Source organism: Anser brachyrhynchus (genome assembly GCF_964034855.1).
Source record: "Anser brachyrhynchus genome assembly, chromosome: 2".
In the NCBI taxonomy this organism is placed as follows: Eukaryota; Metazoa; Chordata; class Aves; order Anseriformes; family Anatidae; genus Anser; species Anser brachyrhynchus.
The window spans coordinates 6,743,350-6,751,653 of NC_137695.1; the positions used below are offsets into that span (position 1 = coordinate 6,743,350).

The 8,304-nt window shown below is 48.1% G+C and overlaps 1 protein-coding gene across 2 annotated transcripts in view; it reads right to left on the bottom strand.

The window, feature by feature from the left end:
- ACVR2B (activin A receptor type 2B) overlaps positions 1 to 8,304 on the bottom strand; it is a 92,880-nt gene that overhangs the window by 49,003 nt on the left and 35,573 nt on the right. The window lies entirely within an intron of this gene.

Here is an 8,304-nt window from a genome sequence, read left to right on the forward strand (position 1 = left end):
CCACCTCGCTGGGGAATGCTTTGCATCAGCACCGTAAGGTTATATAGGAACATAATTAATAAGGTGACATCTCCCACATAAATAACTTATGAGAAGCCTGCGGTGTAGAAAAGAGATGGCAGCCAAAAGGTATCCTGATTCACTCTAATAACGGATTAGAGAGAAAATACAAATACCTGGATGAAGCGTTAATCTTGGAGCTGCCAAATATCCTCAGCCAAGAGGCATCTGCACATCTGCCTGGAAAATATTCTGCTGTTTTTTGATCCTCTTTCTTCCCCGTCACCCCCTTTTCAGGGAGTGAAGGCTTGCATTTGGGGCACATTACAGGTATTTTCACAGGAGAAGAGTTTATGAGGAACTTCTAGAAGCTGCAGAGCAGCTACTGAAAGGTAGAAAAATCTATAAACTGTTCCTCCAAATAAATGGATTTGCTTTTGAGCACAGCAGTCTGACAGCCCTGACACACAAATGCCATCCTTCCTCCTTAAAAAGAACTTGATGGCTTTACATATCCCCCATATTGGATGCTAAACAATTTTGAAGTCATCTAGTTTATACCAGAGCTGGCACGTTCCCCTAAGTGCATCCTCTTCCCTCCCTCTGGAGCCCCTCTCTTTCTCCACATGTCCTTCCTTTCTCCCTGCAACCTTCTGTCTTGGAGTTGCCACCACAAACTCATGGAAGCCACCAACAACCCCAGCTCCCGCTGATGCCCAGGTCTCTGCACCCCTTTCCTGCCTTCATGATAAAGGCAACTTTCGCTGGTTGCTTTGGCCCATCTGATCCTAGCCACTCTTTACCTTTCTCTTTCTTCCTGCTCCTAATGCTTTCTCCTCAGAAGATATTTACATCTTCCATGAGAAAATGAGGTAGGAAATAAAGAGAACAAAAAGACAGAAAAAACCCTCCCCAGCTCACACCCACCAGCCCATCACCCCCATCACTGGAAGCCCATCCTCCTGCAGCCCCCTCTCTGCTCCCTGCCCAAGGAACACCAAGGTTGCTTCTCCCTTCCTTCCTCCCACCTCCTCCAGCACGATCCTACAGCTTCATCAACGTGCCCACAGGACGAGGACCCAGAAACTCGTTAGCATCATTGTGTTGAAGCCACATTAGCTTCCAGTGATGCCAGAATTCAATTTGCTCCATTGTGCTGGACCATGGATGGGAGCAGGTTGCGCTGAGAGCTGGTGGGAGGGTATGAAGAAGCCACCAGAAGGTCCACCAGAACATCTCCCCTTCTGAAAGGGCCCGGAGGCATATATCACAGAGGTGACATATTAAATCTGCAGCTATTACATGGAACAGCTCGAGATTATTTGCTGTTTTATAACAACGGAGCATGGGATGCTCTGGCACCGCTCCCACTCTTTGAGCGTAACGAACCTCCAAGGCTGCTCAGGCTGTCAGGAGGCTGATTACATGAAATAAAACACTGCATTTGACTATTAATTAATATTGACTTCACTGCTTGACCCCCCTAACATGTGGAAATTTATAGGATCACTGTCCAGGTTTATTAGGGCACTATTAATAATTCTGGAGTCAGTCACCTTAAAGAACTGAAGAGAGCTCTTCGGTACAAAGCAGGCGCATCATCTCGGGCTACTTTTGGCTCGCGAAAGCATTTGGCTAATTTTCAATTTGTCAAGCGGGTCCTGACAAGCTGGTAACATACACCAGAGCCGATCTGCGGGGATCTCCCGCAAGCTTCTTCACAGCCGTGGCCGGCTGCTTGCATGGGGGTATCGCACGGAGCCAGGTACCAACCCGGCGGAGCAGTCACCTGCACTATCCGGGTACCTCCTCTGCACATGAGCAAGACACAAAAGACAAGGAACTCCAAAATGTCCGACACATAAAATAGTTGTAAATAGAAGTTCTTCTTCTTTTCCCACATTTTCCCTAAATACTGGGACTTATACAATATTCAGATTTTTTTTTTTTCCCAGCAAAGATGTAATTAGCCACTTCAAAAAAAATTCAAAGGGAGCTTTCAAGTATGAAACATTTTCACTCTATTAAAAAGCAAGAAAAATTAACCACTTCTGTTAAAAAAATGTTGTTTTTTTTTAAAAAAGCAGCTTTTCCTTGAAAACTAAAAAGCATCTTGGCTTCTTATATGTATCACGTGTTAAACCATAAGAACTATATTTTGAGTAGTTTCTTCAGAGACAGGGAGAAGGAGACTTACAAAAAAGTCTCCAGAAATCTCACTTCCGTGCCATCACGTTGTTTACAAAACCCAACATGCTTTTAGAGAGGCCAAATCTGTAAGTATCAATCTCCAAACATTAAAAAGGGTAAATTTAGCACGCGTGCTCTCCTCAAAAGAAATAATAACAAAAGTATGCGCTGAGACGACTAACAGCCTCCAGCATTTTATCTCATAAATCTATTTGTGACTTACAGATGCTTAAAAGCAACGGTCCAAGGCCTGGGAGCGCCGTGCCGGAGATGTTAAAAGCACTTTAAATCCTCTAGGCTGCTTTGAAAAATCTCGGCGTCGCTGCCATGTGCAGATGTTTTGCACTCCCAGTCAGGAATCAATGCGAGTGTTTAAACTTCCTTTTGTCAGGAATGACTTACAGGGGAGAGGACAGGGGCTCGTAAACAGAACTGCTGACACCTCCTGCTCGCTGCAAGCGAACCGTGATGTGGCACCGCTTGAAGGGGCGCCTTCAGTCCCTCGAGTGGCACAGCACCGCTGGGGCTGCTGCTGGAAGGGCTCTGCTGGATGCTGCAGCCCTGAGCGTCCTGCAAGGAGCTGTGACGCTAAACGGGTGGTTGTGATAGCTGGAGACCTGTGACTGCGTGTGTTGGGCTTATGTGGCAAGGGTTTGGTAGCTGGGGGTTGCATGGGTGGCCTCTGTGAGGAGTTCAGTCCCATGTCAGATCAGAGCCAGGTCCAGTTGCTCCAAAGGGACCCACCACTGGCCAGAGCCAAGCCATGAGCAACATTGGTTGGGCCTCTGGGAGAGCAGATTTAAGAAAGGGGGGAAAAAAAACTGCTGCTGAACAGCAGCTGGGAGAGTGAGGAGACCCAGCCCTGCGGCCCCCAAGGCCAGTGCAGCAGGAGGGCAGGAGGTGCTCCAGGCACGCAGCACAATTCCCCTGCGGCCTGTGGAGAGGCCCCTGGAGGAGCAGGCTGTCCCCCTGCAGCCCACGGGTCCCACACGGAGCAGATCTCCACGCTGCAGCCCGTGGAGGAGCCCCCGGTGGAGCAGGTGGATGTGGCCTGGAGGAGGCTGCGGCCCACGGAGAGCCCCCGCAGGAGCAGGCCCCGGGCCGGAGCTGCAGCCCGTGGAGAGGAGCCCCCGCAGGAGCAGGGGGTCTGGGGGGAGCTGCCGCCCGTGGGGGACCCGTGCTGGAGCAGTTTGCTCCTGGGGGACGGACCCCGTGGTACGGAGCCGTGTGGGAGCAGTTCTTGAAGAGCTGCTGCCTGTGGGCAGCCCCCGCAGGCTCAGTTCGGGAAGGACGGCATCCCGTGGGAGGGACCCCACGGGGAGCAGGGGCAGAGAGGGACCGTGAGGGAGCGGCGGGGACAAAGCCTCAGGGACTGACCGCAGCCCCCAGTCCCTGTTACCCTGCACTGCTCGGGGGAAGGAGAGAGAAGAAGGTGGATGAGGAGTGAGAAGGTATTTTTAGTTTGCTTTTGGTTCTCACTGCTCTAGGCTGTTAGTAATAGGTGATAAATTATATTAATCCCCCTCCACTGAGTACAGCCCGTGATGGTAATTGCTGAGTGATCTCCCTGTCCTTATCTCAACCCATGAGCTTTTTTTCATCATATTTTCTCCCCCTGTCCTTCATAGGAAGGGGAGCAGCGTGCTGGAGCTCAGCTACCTACTGGGTTTAAACCACCACAGGGGCCACCTCAAAAATGATGCAAGGACCGGCACAGCCTCTTCAGGCAGCCTGGGCATGATCAGCAGCACCTACGTGGCTACTGGGGGTCTCACAGAACCTGGAGAGCTCTGCCTTTCCACCCGGCAGACCCCACAGTTCAGGCTTATCCTGACACAAAACCCAAATATTTTCCTTCCAGCACTGCAGTCACCACAGCCATGGTGTTCAGTTTTGCGCAGCTTCCCGTGAAGACATGGAAGAGCTACAGAACAACAGAGCTTAAAAAAAAAAAAATACAGAAACAGCTTCAATAGAGGAACATGAAATTGAAGGAAGGTCTGGACTACCACATCACAACCATTGCTTCAGCTGAGATCCTGCCATCTCTGGAGCAGAAAACACAATCTAGCTTAAATGGCTGAACTGCTTAAAACCACTTTACCATGTGAGCAACCAAGGCTTCCACTTCCCTTCACGTTAAAACAAAAGAGAAATACGAATGAATAAGAAGATGCTTGATTTTCAACCTCATTCTCCCACTGCCTTTACCCTTTCTGAATAGAGGAGTTGTGTTACACTTGTTTTTAAGTAAAGGGTTAGAGAAAGACATCTGCCTCTTCAGCAGAGAAAAGAGAAATATGTAGTTCCAATTAACTAATTTAAGAGAAAGTTTTTCATTAGCAGGGCTCTAAACTGCTATAAAGATGGGATTATAAAAAAAGCAAGACCCCAACACAAGAGCTACCCTCCCAGGGATCTTCTCCTTTGGTGGGAAAAAGCAGAAATCAGGCTTTTTCTCTTTGCTTTGCTCTTCTCTCCGCATCCAGCCTGCAAGCCTGCCAGCATGAGCTTGTGATGCCCAGGAGGGCAAGAATCAGCAAAACAGACTGATACAAAGCTCCTTTCTCCCTGAAATGACCCAGCTTGTTGCAGGTGGAATTATTGTTTAATAAATGATGGTTAACCATCAGCAGCAGTTTTCTGGGGAGACAGCACAGCCCTGGGAGGCGACATGATGCTGAGCAGCCAGGATGAAAACCTCCTTCTGCTTTAATGTGCATATGCTAATTTGTGTGGTTTTTGGTTATAGTTTACCAAAACAAGTGACAAGAAGGCACAGCCTGAAACTATGCCCATTTAATACAACCAAAACTCTGATCAGCAGTGAGCAACTGATTGTTATTGTCACTCCACTGATGGAAAGGGTTTTTACCTTTCCTTCTAACCATATTCCATCCTCTCCACGTCTTTAAGTCACAGTGTTTTGCAGCAGGAACTGGAATTCTGCTTGGCACTAGAATTAATTCTCCCTACTGCCTCATTTTTTTTGTAAAAACCTGTAAGTACAAACACTTGAATTGGACAGACATCTGCATTATTGGCTCTTGCAACTCTAGGTACAAGACCCCTCTCAACTCTCTCTCAGAGCAAAATTACTAGTTTTTTTCTTAATTACACCACCCGTTAATGCAACCCCTGACAGAGGAAAGGTTGAACATTTAATTTGGCAAGGTTTAGTGCCAATCTGCATTAGGCCACTGCGATTTCACCTCTACCTCCATGGCAGCGTGCCTTCAACACTCTGCTAATAGCTGGTGTCCCTGCCCTGCGCACCTCACTGGGGACTTGCGGCAGCTCAGCCCCAGCACCCTGAGCCAGCAGAGCTCAGTGCAGGAGTCACGGACACCCACAACCCAGCACATCGAGTGCATTCTTCCCAACCACTCCTTTGGATGTCAGAACTAAGGCTTTCATTAATTAGAAGAGTAATTACACTGATGATTACACTGTGCACCCAAATACTTGCTTTCCATCTCTCAGAAAGACAACTCTGATCTCATACTCCAGTATGAGTTTCAAATACAGAAAGAAAACATGAGGTAGGAATGCTTGCAGCCCACTCTCTCCAGTGACTACAGGCATCCGGATCACTCATTGTGTTTTGCTCCTGAAATAGCCCTGCAAAACTGTGTGAACTCCTAGCACACTTTCCACGATTTCAATGCACGTATGTATCAATACACACAAGATGTACATAACAGTAGTAACAAAGACAGAGACTTGCTGATCGGGGATGACGCATCTTGTTCTTCGCATACTGAGTGCACTTGTCATGACCTGGCAGTCCTTCAACCCAGCCCGAAGTGATGCAACCTGATCACCTAGGGCAAGGAGCACCTTATATACACGTGGTTTGAGCACAATGCCAGTTTCTTGTACGCCTAGCCAGGAGACAATTTCAAGTAGCTCATGCTGGATGCATACATAAGCTCCACGTGATGGCTCGAATATCTTGCAAACATCAGTATAGTATTTTCAGCCTCCCAGTGCAGCATTTTCTGTGCTTACAGACTAGGAGGTCTCAATACAGTCAAAACAGAAAGAAAACAAACAAAAAGCTGTGAAATGTAGAGGTATTGTAGCATAATAAGCCAAATTTCAGCCTCGGGGCTAGCACTAACTCCTACCAACTCTTGGATTTTTCACGAATTGCACAGCCCAGGAGTGCCCCAAGGTCTGCATGAGGCCAGCAAACCCCGGAGTGCTTTCGGTGCTGATTTCTCATGCAGCGCCTTCCCCACTAATGTGTCCTTATCCGCTATCTCTCAGTTATTAGAGGACAACACTTCCCTATCAACAACCCGTGCTGCCACGAACGTGCCGACACCGCAAAGGAGGGAGCTCACAGGGACTGGAGCAGCAGCGCTCCAGCCACCTTGCTTCGCTCAGGTCTCTTAAAACGTCTGTCCTGTGCTGAACCATTTAACTTGTGCAGATGTCGTGACTGTAAGGGGAGCAGGCTCTTTGCCAAAACCAACAGAACCAGAATTTTATCACAGAGATAAGAGCGTTTCCCTGGATAGCAAGGTATTGCTGTGGAGAGGCTCCCCCGCTGTGCCTCGGATGGAAACCTCCCATAGCCAAGCACGGTGCCAGCAAAGGCAGAAACCACAGCTCCGAAGTCTTAAAACCACCGTGGGACTGCAGGCAGTGCCCTCACCTCCTCTTCTTTGCAGACACCCCACATTATCATCTGCAGACTCCCTGCTCGGGCTGGCATTTGGTCTCTGACCTCGGATAGCAAACCCCAAGGAGCAGAACAAATCGCCTACTTTGAACAAGGGAAAAGCACTGCTCAGTGTCATCCCAGAGGGCTCCTGAGGACCTCGGTCACTCCCGTTGCCCCTAATGGCATTCCCAGCCTGCAGCCCCGACCCCGGCCCCTGCCTCCAGAGGGTCCCTGTCTGAACCAGCTGCCCGAGGAATGCGAGGAGCTGCAAAAGCCCCCTCGGTGTCAGGAGCATCCCTTCCCCTTGCAGCATCTCGTGTTCCACCGTGGGAGATCAAAGCAGCCCCCGTGTCACGACAGCACAAGGGAAAACGTGGATGTTTTGCATTCTCCCCCACCAGAAGCACACACACAGACATGGCTGTGCCACGCAGCTGTGCTGCTCAAAACTTTCCGCCTCCTCCTACAGAAGCAGAAACGACAAAATCCAAACCTGGAACTCCATAAAAGAAGCCTCAGCAGTTCACATGAGGGAGAATTTTTTTAGTCCTTTTACTCTAGCTACATAAATCAGCCCGTTAAAAATAAGACTCTGACACAAAGGACCACTCATAAAAGCAGTCCAATTAATTTTCCACTAAACAGTTCAAATAAATAGCGTGCCATTTCTGCATTTTGAGACTATTCAATTATAGAAGAAAAAACTAGCCAGCACTATAATGCAGCGATAGCACATGAATAGGTATGAAACCAAAAGGATGGGATTTATTTATTTACTAAACTACTGCTCCACTATCTATATTGCAGGACTGTCAATGTAATTAGAATGAAGCATCCAAAAAGAAGGTCTCTAAAACATTTAAGGGAGCAAGCACCACAGCGTGAGGCTTCTCTGAAGCAGACCCTGCAGGATCTCTGAATATTTTGGGCAGGGATGGTTACTGCTCAGTCATAGCACAGCAAAGACGACCATAAACGTTGCAGTAGACAGGGCTGCCATACATGCAATCATTAACTCATTACCAGCACTATTAAAAACTAATGCTGCCTTCCTCGGCATATCAGCTGGTCCCAAATGCCCTGCTTATTTTTTTTTTGCAGTGCTAATTCATCAGTTTTGAAATTTTAAGAAATCTTGCCCAGTTAAGTAAATCATTGATTGTACTTCTTGAAGGATGTCATTTTTTTTTTTCAGCAGAAATGTTCCTCACTGAGTTTGCAGACAAATGATAACAGGGAGACAGAAGAACTAATAAATTGCCTAAACTTTCCGACTTCTTCCCCACTTGTGGCAGCTCACAACCCATCGAAATACTCCAATTTTACATTAAAAGTCGTGAATTCAGTCTGTACTCAGAAGGAAGGTTTGGTGGGCTTTTGTGCTGTTTTTCCATTAGCACATGGAAAGCCAAAATCAGCAGCCTCAGCCCTCGTCCTGCCCT